Source organism: Cimex lectularius, unplaced genomic scaffold (genome assembly GCF_000648675.2).
Source record: "Cimex lectularius strain Harlan isolate CLEC.00 unplaced genomic scaffold, Clec_2.1 scaffold218, whole genome shotgun sequence".
Classification (NCBI taxonomy): Eukaryota; Metazoa; Arthropoda; class Insecta; order Hemiptera; family Cimicidae; genus Cimex; species Cimex lectularius.
Genome location: NW_019392822.1, coordinates 86,296 through 110,630, shown reverse-complemented (window position 1 = coordinate 110,630; position 24,335 = coordinate 86,296). Strand labels below are relative to the sequence as shown.

The window sequence follows — 24,335 nt, the reverse complement described above, 5'->3', positions numbered from 1 at the left end:
CCTAACCTAACCTAATTTATGAACCCAGCCAAAAAACGTATTCATGTTGAAATAAATATTAATTTTTTTATTGATTAGGGATGGTTAGGGTTAGGTTATACCATGTTAGATAGATTACAGATTATATAGGAGCCTGCGCACCTCGACCAGTATTGGTCTATTGTGCATCGCCATTTTTTTATCTTGAGCTCCTCGCTAAGCTTAAGGCTTTTTACCGGACACCAAAAAAGCAAGTTTGAATATAAATTCAAATTTTTATAGCAACAAAAAATATACATTTTTGCGAGAGGAGGGGTAATTTATAATCTGAGATACCAGGTGTTCCATTTAAAATTTGCTTACTCTTCCAAATTTAATTAACTATTTTATAACAGACAAAAATTAGGATTTTTGGATTTGATTAGCTGAAGCACATTTTTTCTCGCTGATGTTATGAACGCAAAATGGAATTGGAGTTTCTAGTATTCGTTTTAAATGTCGTTTAAAGCCATTAAATACGAATTTTTGTAGTTAAAAAATAAAGATTGTTGGGCTTGATTAGCATGGGGGACATTTGTTTCGTCGATGCCCGGTGTTCCATTTAAAAAATAATTACTTCTCTGGATTGTATCCAAATTCAAACTTGGAATTGATGAAGCGGAAGGACAACCTTCCGATGAGGACATTACTGACGATAAGCCAAATGAAGAACACCCTTCACATGAATCACGTCAGCAGGATCCAGCGTGCCCAAAATCTACAAGTCTTTTTATAAGGTTATAATGCCTTTTTAAGGTGCAGATCAAACAGCCAGTGGATGTGTAATATCTAAAAAGCGTTAGTACCACGACCGCTACTAGATTTGAGATTTATAGAGGCTGACATTTCCTAACAGTTCAATGGTTCCAATTAAATTGCGTCGTCATTTTGATGGTTCACACCTAAAACCCCAGGAGAAACGTACAGACTTTTTCACGAGGAAGCGCACTAAATTGCCTGCTTGTCTAACCTTCATTAAAACTCATGCAAACTGTTAATGAAAACTCACTAAAAGCGTCTTAAAGATAAGTTATCGAGTGGCATACACTGGTAAAGCAGGGAACACACCCGATGCAACGCTATGCGACGCTACCCGATACTACCCGACACCTTGCCACGTTTTGGTAGGGTGTGCACATCTATGCGCCGTCAAGCGCACGCCACGTACAGTCACACAGCGTGTATCACAAATCAGTATCACAATAGCAACGCCTTTTTTGTTCTTAATGGACTATTTTGAGCAAAACCATGTAATAAATATTGTTAGTTAAATTTTATTATTTTAAACAAAATTATTCCTGTCTTTTGATCAATTTTCTGTCTAACCATCAAAATTAAATAATTTCTATAAAACTCATGAATTTTTGATCTCGTTTAATTTGTTTTATATTAAAATATGAATGTTGTAATTGATATAACAACAAAATTACATATACATAGTTTGAAATAAATTACAAAAAATATGAGTGTCCTATTCTGAAGCTACTCGACGAAAATGATGTAATTGTATCAGCGAAACCATGAAATAGATTGTTAGTTAAATTTTATGAGCAAAACCGTGTAATAAATTGTTAAGTTCATTATATCAAAAAATGGTATTCCGGTGTTTTGATCAATTTTCTACCAAACCATTAAAATTAATTTTTTTAAAACAAACCAATGAATTTTTGATCTCGGTTATTTGGTTTGTATTAAAATAAGTATGTTGTAATAAATGTAACGGCAATAATACATGTAGTTTGAATAAAAATATGAGTGTCCGGTTCTTTTGTCGTCGACTGTACTCGATGCTTCCTGACGAAAATCTGGATAGTGGGGATCGCTGATCGTAGAGTAGGGTAGCGTTGCATGGCATCGGTCAGATGTGCCCGGGGGTAATACAACCTCATGGAAAAATTGACTTTGGATTTGCGTCGGGTGGCTTCGGGTAGCGTCGCATGGCGTTGCATCGGGTGTGTTCCCGGCTTTAAGCCAGGAACACACTTACCCGATGCTACCCGACGCAAATCCAAACTCCGATTTTCCATAAGGTTGCATTATCCCCGTGCACATCTACCCGATGCTATGCCACACTAACCTACCCGACGATCTGCGATCCCCACTGTCCAGATTTTCGACGGGTCGCATCGAGTACATTCGAAGACAAAAGAACCGGACACTCATATTTTTATTCAAACTACATGTATTATTGTCGTTATATTAATTACAACAAACTTATTTTCATACAAACCAAATTAACTATGATTAAAAATTAATTAGTTTTTATTTAAAAAATTAATTTTAATGGTTTGGTAGAAAATTAATCAAAACACCGGAATACGATTTTTTGATATAATGAATTTAACTAACAATTTATTGTACTCACTTCGGCGTAAACTAAAATTGGAACAATTTATTAAACGGTTTTGCTCATAAAATTTAATTAACAATTTATTTCATAGTTTTGATCGTAAAATTACACCATTTTGTAATGTCGGGTAGCATCAGAACAGGTCACTCATATTTTTTGTAGTTTATTTCAAACTAAGTACATGTAATTTTGTCGTTATATTAATTACAACATGTTATTTTAATGTAAACCAAATTAAACGAGATCAAAAATGCATAAGTTTTTATACACATTGTTTATTTATGATGGTTAGGAGAAACTTTATTTAAAACAATTAAGTTTAACAAACAATTTATTAAATGGTTGTGCTCATAAAATTTAACTAACAATTTATTACAAGGGTTTCCTCAAAATAGTGCATTAAGAACAAAAGATGCGTTGCGATTGTGATAGTGATTATTGTGATAAACGCTGTGGACTGTATGCGATGTGTGCTTGCGTCGGATAGATGTGCACACCCCACCAAAACGTGGCAAGGCGTCGGGTAGCAAAGGGTAGCGTCGCATGACGTAGCATCGGGTAAGTGTGTTCCCCGCTTTAAGCTCATAGACATACCCTCGCTGAAACTCTCATAAAACCGTGTGTTAACGGTATTGAATCTTGCATCCTTAAAAAAAAAGTCGAAGCAGCAGACGTCGTGGGGTTGGCTATTTGATTGACTATTGCCCGTTATGAATACTCGGGATGATATGAGTTGGATCTTCTCTTTTGCGAACCTAGTCCTGCCAATGAAACAAGTGCGGAAATATTCCATTTGTTGGACGATTTTTTTACAACTAACGAAATTCCACGATCTAATTGCATTGTTATGTGCACAGATGTGCAAAAGCAACGAGTGGCCCAACGATCGAAGTGGTTACTAAAATAAAAGATAAATCGAAGGATGTCGGCAGCAGCCATTGTATTCTGCACAGACACGATTTTGTTATGAAACAAATGCCAGCGTCTTTAAAAAAAAATCTTGGATCAGTCTGTTCAAATTATAAATTATATCAAGTCGCGGCTATTGAATCAAGGCTTTACATAATACTATGTGATGCCTTCATCATTCCCTACTTCTCAATACGGAAGTGCCTCGTGGGAAAGCTTTCTCATGATTACAGGAATTCCGTTCTGACGTCTTCTCGTGTTGAGAAGGAAGAGGTGGAGTGTTTTCCTGGTTTAAATGATTTGTTTTTAAGAAAACAAAGTGGAGCTTGTGAAGGCACGTAGATTGATGAAATGTGAACACTTTCAAAGTTCGGAAATGTCTTTTGAGCGCTACTTCCCAACATATCGAGATGCACTGCTGCATAACCATGAATGGGTAATCAATTAGTTTTCAGTTTCAACGAAGCCAACTAGTCTATCTTCAAGTGAATTCGAACGTTTGATAGGCATTACTTCAGACACCACCTTGAAATCTACTTTTGAATCCGATACTACCCCCATTTTTTACTGCGTCCGAAAAGAAACAAATTCAACCGCTCGTTGAAAAAGCAAAACGTTTACTTCCATTTGCCACAACTTACATATGCGAATCCGGATTTTCTGTTTATACAGCCGCCAAAATGAAATACCGAAGCAGTCTAGATGCTGAACCCGACATCCTTCTCCAACAAACAAAACTTAACCCAAACATGTTCAAATTGTGCACGCTAAAACAACCCCACTCTTCCCTTTATTTCATTAATATTTAATGTTAAAATTATTACTTTTGAATTTGATTCGAGTTTTACCTATCTATTGATACCGTTCTGCCCAATTTGATTTCTGTGTTCCGGATTTTGTAAATAAAGTATGTTGTTTTCTTAGTGATTTCCTCCTCCATCACCTAATTATGAATGGACTGGCTAATTTATAAAACTTTAATTTATTTCATACTATAAATATCTCATTTTTAATACTTGAATGAGAGGGGTGCGCTCTGGATTTTGTTCTCTGGAAGGGGTCCGCTGTCAAAAAACTTTTGGAGGCCTTGGTAGATCAATGGCGTCGTTTTAAAGTTATCAATTTTTGTTTTTTTTTCGGGGAAAAAAGGCGTTGTAAAGGGTTTTATTATAATTTGACTAAACTTTATCCGAACTTTTATGTCAAAATGCTGACTTAAGGCTGAAAAAAATCGGGAGGGGGGAATCTACTTTTTCTTTTTAACAAAACAGCCAATGTTCCTCAAATAAAGTCAGAAGGTTTTTCTTAATAATGATGTGGAAAAAAAATTAAAACGTAGTAATCCGACACCCAATTACTGGATTTTCAGTTTAATTAATGCAGCTCTTAAAGATTCACTTTAACAATTAAGCCGCCCGAAGACCGTCGGCTCCTTACATAAACTCTCTCAGCTGTAAACTTCACGAGCGCTAAAGCCTTTAAAGCTTAAGTAGCATTAACCGGGCGACTGCGTTGGAGTCCGATCCACGATAATTATAGAATACATGATTGCTTGTCCAAAAAAAATGTATTTACGATTTTTTATTTGTATTATCGTTTGTCAGAGCAAAAACATCCAAGTGTGTTAATATCAGAAATCAAGAAATTTTATAAACGTAGAAATTCACTCGAATAAAAAATCTTAAAAGTTAAAAAATTAAACCGAACTCTCTGTGCTACTTCAGTGGACTTTTAGCAAAACTAGCCAGGTCTTAGGTTTATCATTCAGGGACGGCCTCAAAACTCAAAAAAGTTGCTCAAAAGAGAACCGGAAACTAAAAAATAGGACCCACAGCCAAAAATTCAAAGCCTTCAATCAAGCCTTCAGGAGTTGTGGGATCAATCAAGAGTCAGGAGGAATGGGATAGAATCGCCTCTCATAGGGTATCCAGTTATACAGGGTGTCCCAAGAGGCGTAACTACTTCAGAAATTATCCTACCGGTCAAATTGGACTAATAAATCCCTATTGTACAAAGTCTGATTCTCAATTTTATTCTAGATAATTTTCTGGTTACTTCAACTTTTCAGGACTATTCCATAAAAGTCCCTGGTATCTATAGAAATGTTGATCCTACTGTAAATTATACAAATACCAATGTAAAGAGCTTTGAAAGCCCTGTGAGGTCCTTTTTTTATTTTAGTCTTAAGAGAAATCAAATTCAAAATCACTAAGAACATAAACTTTTAAGAGTTTCCATTTATCTCAAATTTAAGTACGATTTTCAGGGTTCTGTAAATACTAACAGATATGGAACTTACAGAAATGTTGCCCCTTCTAATATGTACCTTTTTTCTCTTTTCTCAAAAGTTAGTTATCACCAATGTAAAATTAACTTCTAATTACTAAAAATTTGATGCCGGTTAGAAACGGTAAAAACAATAAGTCATTAAGATTTTCAAATTTCTAAAAATAAATTAATATAATACAAAGTAAACAAAAAAGATTCTTTGGTACAAAATTGAACAAGAAAAAAAACAAGAAGCTTCGAAAGTTTAATTGAATGTTCAAAATGACCTTGAAGGAGGCTTCCGGACAGAATTTACTCTTAAGTTTTGTTTTTTCTTAAAAAATAAAGAAAGAGTAAACAAAAAAAAGTCGCTTCGGTACAAAATTGAGCATAATAAAAAACAAAAAGCTTAAAAAAAATTAAATATTCGAAACGTCCACTTTCTTGAAAAAAGCCTAACATCGTCCCCTGGCGGATTTTATCAAGCTTTTTGTTTTATTTTAACAAAAAGAGATTCTTTAGAAAATTGAGAATAAGAAAAAAGAAAAATCTTCAAAAAATTAAATGTTTTAATGTCCACATTCTTGAAGAATGCATGTCAGCCATCGTTTCCTGAGAGAATTTACTACCTTTAAGCTTTCTGTTGTTTTTTTAATAACGAATGTAATAAAATTAAATATAAAAAAAGACAGTTTTCTATAAAAATTGAACGTACCAAAAAACAAAAAGTTTCAAAAAATGTAATTAAAAGTTCCAAATGTCCACCTTCTTGATAAATCAAAGCTGGACATTGTTGTTCTTTTGAATCAAGAATGTAATCAAATTAAACAAAAAAGACTCTTTGGTATAATATTAATCATAATAGACAAAAAAAAGTTTCAAAAAATAAAAAGGTTTAAAATGTCCACCTTCTTAAGTAATCAAAGCTTGACATCATTTCCTGACAGATTCGACTAGTTCAAGCTTTTTTTTGTTTCTTTTTTAATAAAGAATGTAATAAAATTAAAGAGAAAACTTTATTATATAAAATTGAACACAAAATAATAAACACCTTGTTAAACAAAGTGTTTCAAAATGTCCTGACAGATTTTATTACTCTTGAGTATTTTTCTTTTAAAAAAATAAAGAAAGTAATACATATTAAACAAAAACGATTCTTTAGTTCAAAATTGAACATAAGAAAAGACAAAAAGCTTCAAAAAAGTACATTAAATATTCAAAATGTCCACTTACTTGAAGAATGTAATCCTTGATCTTATAGGGATTTATTGCTCTTTCTTTGGTAGGATTACCTTTTTATCAGATACATTGGACTTAATGTAATAAAGTTATGTAAGGTTTGAGTAACCTGAATAGTGAAATATCTCGAATACAATTGAGAATGATACGTTACACAATAGTAACTTTTTAATCAAATTTGATTGGGGAATAACGTACTGAAGTATTGACGCCTGTTCATGGAACACTGTATAAACTCGCACCGAAGTTGAAACCAACCAACATAAATTGTTAGAGTAGAAGTTAAGATTGTAATTGGTTAAGTCGAAAAATATTCCTAAATGACCTCGTAGAGCAGAAATCTATTTAGGCCAATTCGGTACACCAGACGCCTAAACTCCTTCAACTCCTTTAATTATTATTTTTTGGCTTATTTATTAATGTGTTGATGTTTAATAACCAATATAAATGGACTGGATGGAGAATGAAGAAAAAATTCATAACTCCTCTGGATTATATCCAAATTCAACGTTATCCCAACCCCATTATATTTAGTGGTTGACCAAGTAACTTCTTTCAATTAATTATTCTTTTTATGTAAGGACTTTGTTGAGATAAAAAAGTCACTGTCACGAGCGGGATTCGAACCCACGACCTTCGGCTAAATACGCCGCTGCTCTACCACTTGAGCTATCGTGGCTTCGATCCACTCGGACACTAACTTCCCATCTCAACTTACCTTTCGAATTTCCTCCTTTTCGCCATTTTTCAAATGTCGTGTAACCTATTTGATTCTCGGCGACAAATGAAATGGCCACGAAGAGCTTTTAGTGAAGATATTTTTCGTTTTACTTATTAAATCCATTATATTTAGTAGTCCGATTAACCAAATAACTTTTTTCAATTATTTAATCTTTATGTAACTTATTGGTTGAGATAAAAGTAAATAATATATAGTATGAAATACATTTTTCCCTTAATGTCACTAAATATATTTGAATTTGTCTTCTTGTATTAATCAGATAAACAATAATTAATGTATATTTCGTAGAATTTTAAGTTTTTAAAAATCCTTTTACATATAAAAAATACGTATAACTGAATGAAAAAGGTCTAATCCTTATATTCATACATCTGTTTATATCCAGGAGTGGATCGAGGTGGTCCTTTTGAATCGAGTCAAACATTCATTACACTGACATTCCAAAACATGAAAGGAAATGATTAAAAGAGAGAACCTCATTGGAATCTGAACACCGTGAAAATAACATCCCCTCCCATGCGAAAGAGTAGCAAGTACATCATTAGGATGAATTCAATCTAAAACTCAAAACGGAAATAATAAACCTGCGGACGGCAGGTCGCCCCCTCAGCTCCCAGACGGTCGTTGTTATTGCATTTTCAGCCTGGAATTGAACTACGAGATGGCCTTTATACAAGAATCCAATAAAACACTGCATAAAACATTCAATTGCGACATGTTATTTTAAAAATTGAGAAAATTGCTATTCAGTTCTCAGAAATAACCCCTTATTTTGACGTGATTTTCCAAGAACAATTTCATTCTTTAAAAAGGTAAAATCAAATCCAAATGAAGTAATTAGTTTATCTATTTTCAGCCGATAGATCAATATATTGGCTTTCAAGCTGTTAGCCGACTCAATTAAACAAAAGGGTAAAAAAAGGAGGAAAACCGCGGTTGAAATTAAAGGGCCCTTAATTTATTTGTGGGAAATAACTTAATAATGGTCACGCCTTCTGAATATTCATAAACAGTTAAAATATGTTTTTGCTTTAATTAAAATCGACATAATGGACTGGGTCTAAATGACTTGAAACCCGTTGTGAATTTGTTAATATAAATTGCAACTTGTTACAAATTGCAAAAAACGTAACTTCATAACAGGCTGATGAATGGAGACAGAATAACTGACTTGAAAACAAATGAGAAATTTGCTTTAACGTCAAACTACGTAAAGCAATTTCTACCGTACAGAAGGGCTTATTTTATTTTTTATTTTTGTACGAGCGTTCGCAACTGCAGAGGTTATATCAACCCTCGGAGTCGGTGTTTTTGAAAAAAGCCCATTATGTCATTTGTATGTAATGTTATGTTATTTCTATGTCGGGTTCGAATGGTGGGCCGCTGGATTCCAACCTGGGACTTTTACCTTACAGTGATGAGCGCCGTGTGAACGCCTAAACCGACGCCCCTCAGAAGGGCTTATTTTCCAACTACATGTTGGGTGGCGCCACGTGGGGCGCCTCGTACAAAACGAGACAAGTCTACTACACGGCGCTGTGCGAGTCTGTAATACTGTACGCGGCGCCGGCGTGGACTCGCGAACTACGGGCGAACGACTGGGCGGTGCTTGAGCAAGCCCAACGTGCAGCCCTGCTCGCTGTTACCCAGGCGTACAGGACGGTATCCACGGTGGCTCTGCAAGTCATCACTGGACGACCGCCCATCAACCTAAAAGCAAAAGCTCTGTGCGCCAAATGGGAGATAAAGAATGGACGCCCACCTTGCATCCCAGTCACGAGCACCGAAGAAGCCGATGAATGGATGGTGAGGGAATGGCAGCTGAGGTGGGATGGCTCTTCTAAGGGTCGTCACACGTATCAGCTATTCCCTAACATAGAAAACCGACTAAAGATGAAACGTCTAACCATCGACCACTACACGTCTCATCTACTAACAGGACATGGAGACTTTGCCGCGAAGCTCCATTCCTTCAGACTCAAACCTAGCCCGATGTGCGAATGTGGTGCAGAAGAAACGGCGGAACACGTCTTGCTCAGTTGTGAAATCCACATCGTTCCCCGTGTACGCTGGCTCTTCGAGATAAATGAGCAGATGGCGATCATGGAAGCCTTAAGAGCAGCGATCGCCACTCGGGCGGGACTTAACGCAACACAAAGGATGTGGAAAAGCGTTATGAGACAGAAAGGATGGCCGACATAATACAGCAATATATAAGAAATCAGACAAGCCTATACCTCCTCCACCTGAACATCCCGAGCGAGCCGTCTCCGTGAGGCCCATCCCCGACGCAGTAAACAAAACTGTGACAAAGAGCTCGCCAGGTGGAGTAGAGATGCGACCGTCTAACAGACAAAAGAAAGATCATAGCTTCCGTCTATAATACAAAAAGCTATATAGCAGCGCAAGCCAAGAAGCTGCAGAGAGCCAGATATGGCTTAGGAGCGGCAATAACAAAAAAGGCACAGACTACATGTTGGGTGTCGTGTTCTACCAGTTTATAATACATTTTTTCATACTATTCTCAATTAAAAATCCATGGGTTATTCCGGGATTTGAACCCGGAACCGCTAGCTTGGATAGGACGGCTCAGACGCCCTAACCACACGGCCACCCAAAACTAAAATAATTTCTAGCATACATAGATTAAATTTCTTCATGCTTTTCTCAATTAAAAAGCCATGGGCTATGCCAAGATTCAAACCAACGACCCCTACCTGGTAAATACGAGTCGGAAGCCCTAACCACTCGGACACCACGGTCCCAAAAGTAAAGTAACTTCAAACATACAGAAGGGCTTATTTTCCAACTACATGTTGGGTGTCGTGTTCTAAGGGTCAGACAAGTTTATAATACATTTTTTCATACTATTCTCAATTAAAAATCCATGGGTTATTCCGGGATTAGAATCCAAAACACCAGCGTGTAAAACACGAGTTGGAGCTAATTACTTGGCTACCACAGTCCTATAAACAATTTTTAAACAAAACCTTTAAAAATAATTTGAATCCATTTAATTATATATTACGAGAGGTGGGCGACCAAGACCCGAGCAGTTAAATGCCTGGGTAGACTCGTACCCCATAATCCATTTTATTACGTATTACCATTACTCTTAATAGGGAGAATAAAGCTTAATTTCTTACTCATCTTGATTAGAAATCCAGTGTTAGTCTATACGACACCTTCAGATCCTAAATTACTCTTTGATGGCCCAATGATCACAAAACGTTTCAAACTGAGGAGAAAATTGGACGCAAGAGGGAATTGTGTTCTTCTTTCCTTACGCATCTTGACAGATGTACACATCTTCTTGTATTACCAAGAGATTCTACGTTTCAACGGGTAAGAGTTCAAATCTAACAGAAAATTTCGGATCCTGTTAGCGGTTTACCGGCTCATTTTCTTGTAATTTGTCCGGTTTTCCATTCCCCTCAATGCTTCACAGATTTTAAAGGCCCCGACAAAAAATGAATTGTTATTGATCCAGACGTTAATGTAAAACTTTTGGAGATTGACGTCTGAGTTTTGATTGACTGAGTGAGCGACGTAGTGAATTTTTGGAGTTTTGTCTGAGGAGTATGCTATACGTCCAAAATGGTCGAAGCAATGTTGTATAGACATAGTTAAGTTATGACTGTCAAAGGATACTTCTATCCTAAAACTATTCGTAGTTGTCCAAAGTTCCTGACTTAACTAGATGTAGTTCTTTTTTCGATGTAAAGTAGAAGGCAAGACTATTTTGTAAACGTAAATTTCACTGCGATATTTTCCATATTCATTCTTGTCCTCCACTATTTGCACAAGTCTTTGATAAGATTAAGGTTTCTTCTCCTAGTTGTAAGAAACTACACCTACATCTGAACAGTTGTTCATATGCCTGTACTCCTATCCGATGCATGTGCCTTCATAGACGGCAGTGCCCTGTCAGGAGCCCAACCAGAATTCTGGTTCTGTTTTGCTTGCTCTCCACTTTGTAAGTCTTGTGGATAGCCCTTGTATGAATCTCGTCGCGTGACTCATGTCAGAGGTATTGTTCCACCAGGTTTTGGACTCATCAAGGATCCATTTTTGGTGCGCCCTCTTTTGTGGCCACCGTAAGTTTCTAGGCATATTTACTCCTTTTTTTACTTCTTCCAAGGATTCCATATAATTCCAAACGCTCTTTCTTTTTTCCTCGCATGAGGCCTGAATGTCAGAGAAAATGGCTATCTTCTTGGAATGTGTTCCTAGCCTTTTCATTTCTTTGGCGCATTGTTCAATCGCTATAATTTCAGGCTAGAAAACTGTAGCGTATTTGCCTGTTTCAAGTCAGTTCGGACTTAGGCTTCATTCCGATGATCGCAGCTCCCGTCCTTCTATCCATGTTTGAGCACTGTACAGCATACCAGTAAGAATTGGCCTTCAGAGGTACTCATTTGGTCCACTCTTCCCTTTTTGAATACCTTGTACTTGTTGGTGAAGTTATATTATGGCCTAGTTGCATCGTTAGACATGCCTAGTATGGCACCTGCCTGTATATCCTCCTTCAGTGTCCATTAATCATTGACAAGGCCTATCCTTGCAGATGGTTGTCCATTTATGAGCCTGTCTCTCAGAGAATGTTCAATTGATTTTAAACTAGTCAACACAGTAAGAAGGCTGATTGATCTGGTTGGAAGGATTGTGAAATGTAGAAATGAAAATGACGATAGACTACTTCGAAAAGAGAGAAAAGCGAGTGGTATCCATAATAACATTGTATTTTGTCAATAAAGTGTTGGAGGTCATGTCCGGGGGATTTTCTACTTCAGATATGTGTATATAGTAAGTACCCAAAATTTAAAAAAAAACTAGCATGAATTGACATCTTGTATAGAAAACCCCCTGTTTCTATTAATTTGCTAGTCAACGCATTTAACGGACATAAAAAAAAGTTGAAAACAACAAATTGTGAGTAAGAACTACTTTTGGGAAGGTGAACACCTAATTCTTCTGAATATCGGGCCAGGGAACCCAGAGATTTGCTGCTGTGACATGTGTTTGACAGGCCTTCTTTTTCGTTCCCAGTTTGGAGCCATGTTTTGGTTCATCATGTGGCTTAAAAGTAAATTCATCATGACAACCTAATGACACTTGTCAGTGCCACTATACAAGTTTACTATCTCATTATTAGAAATTCCATACTGTTGTCGTTGCATCCCATCTCAGCCCGCAAGGCAAAGTCATGTATGGTTTTGTAAAAACTGCTGTCACGAATACATTCATTTTTTACAAACCCAATCTAGACGTCGACGTAACAGGAGCTAAAAACTCAACTTATTCTATTAATTAAGGCTGGATGTTTCGAATTGAGCAAATGGTCAAGTAATTGCCCAGAGTTATTATCCGATTTAAAAGATGTTGTAACAGAGCCGTTCATCATTTCTTTTGAGGACACTCGATAAAGGTATTGGGCGTCGAATGGGATCCTACTGAAGATTTACTTATCAAGTTCGGATACCTGACATTAAGTACACAAAGCGAGCAATCTTATCATGCATCGCAAAAATTTTCGACCCCTTGGGTGTTTTGTCTCTAGTAGTTTTTCGCGCTGAGTGTATCTTGCAGGAAATATGGAAGAGGGAACTTGTTTGGAACGAGATCGTGCCTGCTACATTTCAGGAGCAATGGAAGATGTTCATATACCAGCTCAGCGATCTGTAGACTCTAAAAATCTCTAAGAATTTAAAAACCTACGAAAAGACTGATTGCCATTTAATTGTGTTGTGATGCATCACAACTTGGTAATGCCTCTGTGATCTACCTGCGAACATGTGCGAACACATCGAACGAAGTGCGAGTCTCTTTATTTCGAGCAAATACCAAACTAGCTCCAATTAAATACGTGTCCATACCCAGATTGTGCGGGGTGTTGCTTCTGGCAAGATTATATCACTCCTTGTCTGGATTTTGTCCGAAGTTGAGAATTTCTCATGACACCCTATTCACCGACTCTCCTGTTTTGCCTTTAATTATTTGAATACTCCAGCATACAGGTTGAAAACTTAAATATTAAAGACTTAAATAACTTAAATCGTAAGGAAGAACAATCCTGATAAAAATAAGAGAACAAACAGCCAACGGAATTAGCGATGTGTATAAAAAGAATTAATAGGTTTAGCCCAGTTTCTTTCTTATACAGTAGATTAAGCCGTAGAGAGGGCGAGGGCTAAAGTTAAAGACAATCTGGGTCGTTCTGAAATTATTGCCGCTCAAAGTGTAGAGTAACTCAATTAAACAGGCTCATTATGTCTTCATTGCCTCCTTCATCTACGCCCTTTTCACCCTACGAACATCTGCCTCTCTCCATGAAATCTTCAGGAAGAACGAAATTTCACAAATAAAAAAATAACGCTAAATTATAGTTATGTTTGAGAAGATATTTAAGTGTCGTCCTTGATTTACAGTGATATTTTTGTGTAGATATTTTGGAGTGAAATCTGAAGATAATTTTGGGTAGAGTCAAACTCACCTTCACGATTATAACGACCTACACAAAATTTAGTAGGCAGATCGTGTCCTAACTATTTTTACAATTTATATTTTATATAATACATACAAATATATTAAAAGGGATAAATTTAATCAGAAAATTATTTGATTGGTTTTTTCTTGACCAATCACTCCTATAAAGTTTCCTCTTTGTTTTCTACCGATCTCTTTTTTCTAAATATTTCATTAAATTCCGTATGCTATTGTCTCACAATTCAGTTTAAGCACAGTGTATGGTCTCTTTTCAGTGATAATACGTCGAAAATTGTTAGACACGTGCGTTCTTGCCAAGGCCCTAGAAGCCGAGAAAACCAAATATTATTGTAAGCAATTTACATAATTTCTTTTTAAATATAATTTTGGGTCTTTGTTATATATGTATTTTAAGGTTATCATATATCAGTCGATTCTTTTAATTATATAAAATATATATCATACTATTGTTTATAGAAAAAATTCATAACTCCTCTGGATTATACCCAAATTCAACGTTATCACAACCCCGTTATATTTAGTGGTCTATTGGCCAAATTACTTCTTTCAATTACTTAATCTTTTTATGTCAAGTTTAGGTTGTGATGAAATAGTCAGTGTCACGAGCGGGATTCGAACCCACGACTATCGGCTCAATACACCGCTACTCTAACCACTTGAGCTATCGTGACTTCGATCCACTCGGACATCAACTCTCCATCTCAACCTAGAACCTTTCGGATTTTCCCTCCTTTTTGCCATTTTTCAAATGTCGTGTAATCAGATTCGATTCTTCGCGACAAATGAAATGGCCACGGAGAGCTTTCCTGATTACACGACATATGAAAAATGGCAAAAAGGAGGGAAAATTCGAAAGGTTGTAGGTTGGATGGGGAGTTGGTGTCCGTGAGGATCGAAGCCACGATAGCTCAAGTGGTAGAGCAGCAGCCTATTTAGGAGAAGGCCGTGGGTTCGAATCCCGCTCGTGACACCAATTTTTTCATTTAAACCAAAACCTTACATAAAAAGATTAAGTTATCACAATCATTGGAAAGCTGAACATTTTTTCTTGAAACTTCTGGTAAATTAAAGTTTAATTGATACAACATAATAAATGATAAAAATGAAAATGTCGTTTGATGAAGCCGTTTTAAGCTATCGTTATTTTTGTGATTTTCAACAAAACTTGAAGGCATTTGGAACACGAAAATCTAAGGGGGAAAAATACATTCGGAAGTTTTTGGAGTGCACAAAACAAAGAATTCACCTAGGTTACATTAGGTTTTCTTTTACGAGGGTTCGCACCAGCAGAGGTCATATCAGCACTCAGGTCGCCGGTGTTTTTGAAAAAAGCTCATTTGTAAGTATGTCGGATCCGAACCGTTGCGGCCTTCCGACGCCCTAGTTGGTATTATTTATTATTAGGTATAGTCTTTTGTAAGGTATCGTTTGATAAGATAATAAAAAAGCCAGTGTCACGAGCGGGATTTGAACCCACGATCTGAAAAATGGCAAAAAGGAGCGAAAATTCGAAAGGTTGGATTGAAAGGCTCGGCATCGGCAGATGGGCAGGGGTAATACAATCTTATGGCAAATTGGGCTTTGGTTTTACGTCGGGTAGCGTCCCATATCGTTGCATCGAGTAAGTTACCTGTTTGGTCACCCTACTACAGTAATCGTGTATATACATTAGAGTGCAAACAAATGTTTAAGGTTCTGTGGACTCAAACTACAAATACGTCTTGAACCAGATGGCCAAACCATTCAACTGAGATCCGAATTAAATAAATTAATACTAATATAAATAATAATAATATAAATAATAATAAAATAAATAGTAATAATAATAATAGCCAACTGAGGAACTTGAGAGAAAAGAACTTGTGATTCTCTCTAGGTTGTGAATAGGTCACATCAGGCTAATCCATAATGGGCTTTTAACAGCAACAACCTTCCAACTTGGCCTCGATGTATACGAAGTGGAGTACGTATCATTCTGACAGTAAAACATATTTTGGTCGACTGTCCCACTTTGCAACCCTTTAGGCAAAGGCTCAACCTTTCGAGTGATTTACAGGAGTTACTGCTTGTTTCTTTCGAAGAGCACTTTTCGGTTTTCTCAAATTTATTGGAATTTATAATGAGATTTAAGCCTTTTCCCAAATTGTTATACCATTCAACGTTTGCCTGCTAATGTTTGAATGAAATGTGTAGAGATTAGTGACCGTTAATCGATAATTATTCAGATATCGTGAGATGCGGTCTGGTGTGATGTAGGTTTCAGAAAAACATTTTCTTTATCGTGCTGATCTTTATTGAGATTATCTTCAGGGCTCAAAGTGTTTTTCTTCTGTGTAATTGTGCCATTCTTGCATGTCGTGTTGAGAGTGCCCACACGACTCGCAAGAATGGCACAATTACACAGAAGACAAACACTTTGAGCCCTGAAGATGATCTCTATAAAGATCGCAACGTTGGCACGATAATGAAAATGTTTTTCTGAAACCTACATCACACCAGACCGCATCTCACGATATCTGAATAATTAGTTTGAATGAAAGTTGTGCGTGCAAGATTTCTTTTTTTGCAGAAATTTTTGAGGCTGCCGGAGCGGAAAAATCAAATGGAAGGAAATACAAATTGCGGGGTAATAAACTGCAATTTCCAAAATCCCAATTTACATAAGAAAGATAGCTCCCTCAAAAAAAAAAAAAAGTTATTGTGTTTTGTTTCTTATTATTGTTATGTAGAATTAGTTTATTTATCATATTTGAATGGAAGAATAAAATAATGATAAGGATGAGCCTATACTCATGCTGAGACTGTTGCTAGTCTGACTCCATTATTATTATTATTATTATTATTATTATTACTATTATTATTAGCCATACAAGCCTATGGGAAATGTTTACATTTTAGGACAAAAATTCAGAATTCTAATTTAAAAAAAAAAAAAAAAAAAAAAAAAAAAAAACAGAAATAAATTTTGTATATAATTTAAAATGTGATTTTTGCATACATGTGGCTTTCCAAATTAAGAATTTTAAGAGAATAAATTAAAGCTTGGATGGCAATAGTATAATTTAGTTTACGAGTGAATGTTTGGAATCAGAGCTTTATAGCACTCAGAAGGGATATAGCTCATCTAAGATAGAAGGTTTGAGATGTTAGGGCGTGAAATGTCCTTAGCCGTTAAAACGCCCTTAAAAATTAATAATAATAATAATAATAATAATAATAATAATAATAGAACAATATAATTATATGCTCCTCTGTACTAGGAGAGATAAAATTTCATGTACCTGCTAATAGAAATAGACAAACAGAGTTGTTTTATGTAGCACACCATAAAAAAAATAATATGAAAAATGTTCTCCTGCAAAGGGCTTATAAAACACTAAACTGTGCAAACGACCAACTAGATATTTTACCAGTTACAAAACTGTTATAAAAAAGAATTATTGTCAATTCTAAACCAGTGAAGGTTAATAATTGGTTTATAAGGTTAATAATTGGTCATTATGTGCAATGACCGGACAATATGAATAATGACCAAAACTACTAGATAAAGTGACAAATAAACTTAATTTTATCATACTGACGACGGGTCATTGTACGAAATGTCCAAAAACTATAAATGTTCCAAATATTCCAATACTGTTATTTACCAAATCCCATTTCAGCAATAAAATCAGTGTATAAATGGAATAACAAATTATCATCATAAAACGCTATTTATTTTTAAAATAAAATAGGTACTTAATGTTATTACCTAGCTAATGAAATTAACAAACATACACCTAGTAAAATATTGATAAAAATACGCCGCTGCTCTACTATTTGAGCTGTCGTGACTTCGATCCACGCTTTTTCATTTCAACGAATACTTTACATAAAATTAATTAACTGAAAGAAGTTATTTGGCCAATCGGACCGCCAAATATAATGGATTTAACAAGTAAAACGAAGTATATTTCACTAAAGTTCTCCGTGTCCGTTTCATTTGTCGCCGAGAATCAAATGGATTACACGACATTTGAAAAATGGCAAAACGGTGGGAAAATTCGAAAGGTTGTAGATTGAGATGGGAAGTTGGTGTCCGAGTGGATCGAAGCCACGATAGCTCAAGTGGCAGAGCAGCGGCGTATTTTCCGAAGGCGTGGGTTCGAATCCCGATCGTGACAGTGACTTTTTATCTCAACCAATACCTTACATAAAGATTAATTAATTGAAAGAAGTTATTTGGTCAAGCGGACCACGAAAACTAGTGAATTGATAAAAATACTAAAAAACGAACAGCAGGCATGTAATGTTTTTATTCAAGAAGAACCAGTAACGTATTGAGGGATGTTAAAATAAAACTGATATTAGAAACCTAATCAATACTATTTTTATTGAAGCAGTTGGCGCAAGCGCATTTTGAATTGCAATTTTTTGCTTTAAGGCAGTTACACTTTTTACTTTTGCACCCTAAAGCCAGGAACACACTTACCCGATGCTACGCCATGCGACGCTACCCGATGCTACCCGACGCCTTGCCACGTTTTGGTGGGGTGTGCACATCTATCCGACGCAAGCACACGTCGCAGACAGTCCACAGCGTTTACCACAATAATCACTATCACAATCGCAACGCCTCTTTTGTTCTTAATGGATTATTTTGAGCAAAACCTTGTAATAAATTGTTAGTTAATTTTTATGAGCACAACCATCTAATAAATTGTTTGTTAAACTTAATTGTTTTCAATAAAGTTTCTCCAATCATCATAATTAAAGTGTTTATAAAAACTTATGCATTTTTGATCTCGTTTAATTTGGTTTACATTAAAATAACATGTTGTAATTAATATAACGACAAAATTACATGTACTTAGTTTGAAATAAACTACAAAAAATATGAGTGACCTGTTCTGATGCTTCCCGACATTACAAAATGGTGTAATTTTACGAGCAAAACTATGAAATAAATTGTTAATTAAATTTTATGAGCAAAACCGTGTAATAAATGGTAATAATGAAATAAATTGTTCCAATTTTAGTATATGTACCGCCGAAGCGAGTACAATAAATTGTTAGTTAAATTCATTATATCAAAAAATGTTATTCCGGAGTTTGATCAATTTTCTACCACACCATTAAAAAAAAATTTTTTAAATAAAAACTAATGAATTTTTGATCTCGGTTAATTTGGTTTGTATTAAAATAAGTATGTTGTAATTAATGTAACGACAATAATACATGTAGTTTGAATAAAAATATGAGTATCTGGTTCTTTTGTCTTCGACTGTACTCGATGCTACCCGACGAAAATCTGGACAGTGTGGATCGCAGAGCGTAGAGTAGGGTAGCGTTTCATGGCATCGGACAGATGTGCACGGAGGTAATACAATCTTATGGAAAATCGGAGTTTGGATTTGCGTCGGGTAGCATCGAGTAGCGTCGCATGGCGTAGCATCGGGTAAGTGTGTTTCTGGCTTAACGGGGGCGTCGGTGGCCGCAACGGTTTAGGCATTGCCACGGCGCTCTTCACTGTAAGGTGAAGGTCCCGGGTTCGAATCCAGAGGCCCTGCATTTGAACTCGACATACTTACAAATGAGCTTTTCTTCAAAAACACCGGCACCCTGAGGGTTTATATGACCTCTGCTAATGCGAACCCTCGTAAAAAAAAATAATAATAATACTTTTGCACCCGCTTTTGCAGTAGCAACGGCTGAACCGCTGACCTCCTGACACAGAAGACTTCCTTGCGCACTCTCTCAATGAAATTTCCACATCAGGCACTTCCTGAGGAGAAATCAATTTTTCTTTACAAATTTTAAATTCATTCCTCGCGTATAGTTGCAAAAATCTTCCATGTTTTGTTCCCAATTTGTAAAGTTTGTTTCCCTCAACAACCACAATGTTTTTCTAACACCTACGTCACACCAGACTACATCTCACGATTTCCGAATAATCTAGTTAAGGAATGTAATTTTTGAAAAAAAAAACTTCGAAATAACCTTTTTTCGCCAACCTAACATTACCTTTTTCATATCAACTATTTATTTTTTTGTAAAAACAACTCTTGCTACTTCGGCAGACGGGATAAAATCCATGCTGTAGAATACTTAGTTTTTTGTCCTATCTTGTAGCTTACTTTAAAAAATAAAATATATTCTATTCTATTCTAATTTTGGATAGACTTCTTTTGGAATTTTGAGAAACGTTGTCCGGGACGTACACCGGGAATTAAATACATGGTCCAAAAGTTGATTGGGGTTTCTATTCTGAAGAACAATTTGTTTTTTACTAATGAATTATTTCAGAATGTATTTCCTAATTATTAATTTACATGCCCGAACTACCCTTGTATCATGCATTTAATTCCTTGCATAAGTCCCGGGTAACTGAACTTCCAACTGAAATTGTCCATCAAAAAATCAAAATAATCTAGGTTTCGAATAGACCGTTGTAAAGCTACATAAAACGATGAAGTTTGACATTTTTAAAAATGTAATATAAGGGAGCTACGGTTTAAAGAAGTCGATCTATAATTACCATTTCACCAATTTCAACTTTGTGCAGTTGGCAGTGTAGAGGCACTCTCAACACGACACACAAGGATGGCACAATTACACAGAAGACAAACACTTTGAGCCCTGAAGATGATCTCAATAAAAGATCGAAACGTTGGCACGATAAAGAAAATGTTTTTCTGAAACCTACNCTATATATATGTACATATATGTTTTTTCAATAAATAGCTCTGATTTCCTCACCCCCCGATTGATACTTTTCGTACGAAAGTAAGCACAATAAATCCACTTTAATCCCCAAGAAAGATACTTATATGTATCCTATTACTTATTCTATTTTAAATCGATATAAATTGGCCCTTCAAAGATCTCTAAATAATGATGTATGGCATTTTTTATTATATTATATTATATATCTCATTTTTTGAACTTCATGTTTTAAGCTTGCACTCATCTAATTTTCTAATTTCCCAACTTGCGGTCTGCAGGTTTTGCTTAAGTAACAAAGAAGCAATGCCAGAACTGAAGATGCCACACGCCAGAAAAAACTACTCCAGTTGGCCTATGTCTGTATGTGTATGAACTTTTTATTTTTTTGCAATAAACGGTTGTAAAATATATCAAAGTGAGTACAAAAACAAGTTTATCTTTATTGGCCTTTGATTAAACGGTTCGGTCGAGAAACGTGTGAATGTGTCTTGAAGTATCTCTGTGGGCACGAAAAAAAATCTAGGCAAGGTTCCAAAAAGGCGTCAATGGTCTGAAAAAGGAAAGTTCAAAACTATAACATGTCTATTAAAAGAGGCTTCGTTTACTTTATAATAACGAAATAGAAGTTATAAGTTATTAAATGATTCATGTATTTTTTTAAAAAGTGGTACTTAAACGAGTTTACAGATATTTTTTTGCATTTACAAATAATTAAAATAAATCAATGCTCCATATTTTTTTGTAAATTATTAATAATTTTAGCCATAGTTTCCAGATATTTTTGATAGCGTTTGTTTGATTTTCTTTTTTTTTTATTTCTCTTTTCCATCTTTTGATGAAAACAGCCTATGATCAGCACCCAATTGCGACTTCGTGTAGACGCTTAGAGCCATTCCAAGAAACGCCCAAGTGAAAACAATATAATTTATGACGAAGAAAAAGCGGTTAACACTGGTCAGAGCCAGCAATAAATTTTCAATTGGTTGTTAAAGAGAAACAGAGATTTTTTAATTCAACTCGACAACCCCTGGAAAAATTTCCAAGCTCGTGCTTCATTGAGAATCCCTTGAGCGAGAATGTTCTTGAGAGAAGACCTAGAAACGACCGTTTGGTAGGAAACCGAGGCAAAAGTTTATTGTCACGTGTTGGACTTGGACTTCACCCCGAAGGGTTGTCACTCCCCGATGTGGTGTCCCTAGGGACGATTCCTCGGCGGAGTTGACCTACCTCGCTAATATTTCCTTTAAACCAGACGCCCAGAAGATCGTCGCTTTCCAACCAGTGGGGTTAGGCTCGAGGGGCATTAGACAGCTAGGTCATTTCAGCTTCCAAGCACTTGTAAACTATAATCTAGCCTAAAACTAACTAATTCCCATAATCCAGTCGCACAAATAAATACATCGAACCTAAGACATTGCACTCAATCTAATTTGTCGGTGAAGTATTCGATATTCCTCCATCGACCTACGTACAATACTAATAATCTAGTTAAATTAGGGCCGATGGTGTACTTTTATAAATATTCCGCTATTTACTCTAAACGCACACACTGTTGGAGGGGCGATGGTAAATTTATGTTTCACCATCAGCCCCTCACCACTCACACCAATAAATACTCGCATTTAAACAAAACACATAACAAAAAAACACATACATCAGATCTATATGCAATTTAAAAAACACATCCTCCAAAAAGCAGAATAGAGGATGCCCGAGAACGATTTTTAAATTTGGCGGCATGCCTTCACGCTCTCTGTAACGAGCCAAGGCATGACAAACTTCTAATATGTGGGACAAATCCAGCGGAACACCTGCGAGGGCTTTAGCCCACGAGCAGGTGCCTGTGTGTCAACCGCAGTCGTTTTGTTTTAATTAATTATTCTTTGTATGTAAGGTCTTGGATGAAATGAAAAAGTTAAGCCGGGAACACTTACCCGATGCAACGCTATGCGACGCTACTCGACGCCTTGTCTCGTTTTGGTAGGGTGTGCACATCTACGCGAAGTCAAGCGCACGCCATGTATTTATCACAAATCAGTATCACAATCGCAACGCCTCTTTTGTTCTTAATAGATTATTTTGAGCAAAATCATGTAACAAATTGTTATTGGGTTGTCCGGAAAATAATGCAGGATTTTGGTATTAAACAAAAAAAAAGAAACTAGTTACTTTAAAGCAATGTTCTTTAATCAAAANTGAGTAATCCTGTAAACGTAAACAGAATATTTTATATAGATTTTTTTTAATGAAAACTTAAAATCCTGCATTATTTTCCGGACAACCCAATAGTTACATTTTATGAGCAAAACCTTGAAATAAATTGTTAGTTACATTTTATGAGCACAAACATGTAATAAATTGTTAGTTAAAGACAATTGTTTTATATAAAGTTATTCCAGTGTTTTCATAAATTTTCTGCTTAATCATCATAATTAAATAATTTTCATAAAAACTCATGAATTTTTGATCTCGTTTAATTTGGTTTATATTAAAATAAGAATGTTATAATTAATATAACGGCAAAATTACATATACATAGTTTGAAATGAACTACAAAAAAATAGGAGTGTCTTGATCTGGCGCTACTCGACAAAAATGGTGTAATTGTATGAGCAAAACCATTAAATCAATTGTTAGTTAAATTTTATTAGCAAAACCGTGCAATAAATTGTTAGTTAAAGTCATTATATCAAAAAATTGTATTCCGGTGTTTTGATCAATTTTCTACCAAACCATTAAAATTTATTTTTTTTAAATAAAAACTAATGAATTTTTTATCTCCGTTAATTTGGTTTATATTAACATAAGTACAATGTAATTAATGTAATGACAATAATACACGTAGTTTGAATAAAAAATATGAGTGTCCGGTTCTTTTGTCTTCGACTGTACTCGATGCTGCCCAATGAAAATCTGGACAGTGGAGGATCGCATAGGGGGTGCCGTTGCATAGCATCGGGCAGATGGGCACGAGGGTATACAATCGTATGGAAAAATGCTTTGGATTTGCGTCGTGTAGCATCGGGCAGCGTCACATATCGTTGCATCGGATAAGTGTGTTCACGGCTTTAGTATCACGAGCGGGATTCTAACCAACGATCTTCGACTTACGCCACTGCTCTAACCACTTGAGCTACCGTGACCGAAGTGGTTAGAGCAGCGGCGTATTTAGCCGAAGGTCGTGGGTTCCAATCCCGCTCGTGACACTAACTTTTCATTGCAACCAACACCTCACAAACAAAGAATAATTAATTGAAAGAAGGAATATGGTCCATTAGACCACTAAATATAATGAATTTGGTTTTAATGTTTTAGGTCGAACAAGGTCACAGTTTTTAAGAACTAAAAAAAGGTTTAGATAGTTAGACAGACTATTGATAAATGTGTTCTTAATGAAAAAACAAATAATTGACAAAAGCATTACAGCATAGATAGAAAATCCGACTGTTGGAGGTTGTTCCTTTCTTAGCGGATATCCATGTCATTATAGGAATGCACTGTCAAAATTTCAGCCCTTTTCACCCAGCAGTTTAATGGATTGAAAAAAATGTAAAAACTAAAACAAAGCAACGATGAACTCATTATTATATATATATA

General features: G+C 35.7%; 1 protein-coding gene across 3 annotated transcripts in view; it reads left to right on the top strand.

Annotated features, from left to right (window-relative positions):
* Positions 1-24,335, top strand: part of LOC106672275 (potassium voltage-gated channel protein Shal) — a 107,333-nt gene that overhangs the window by 44,090 nt on the left and 38,908 nt on the right. The window lies entirely within an intron of this gene.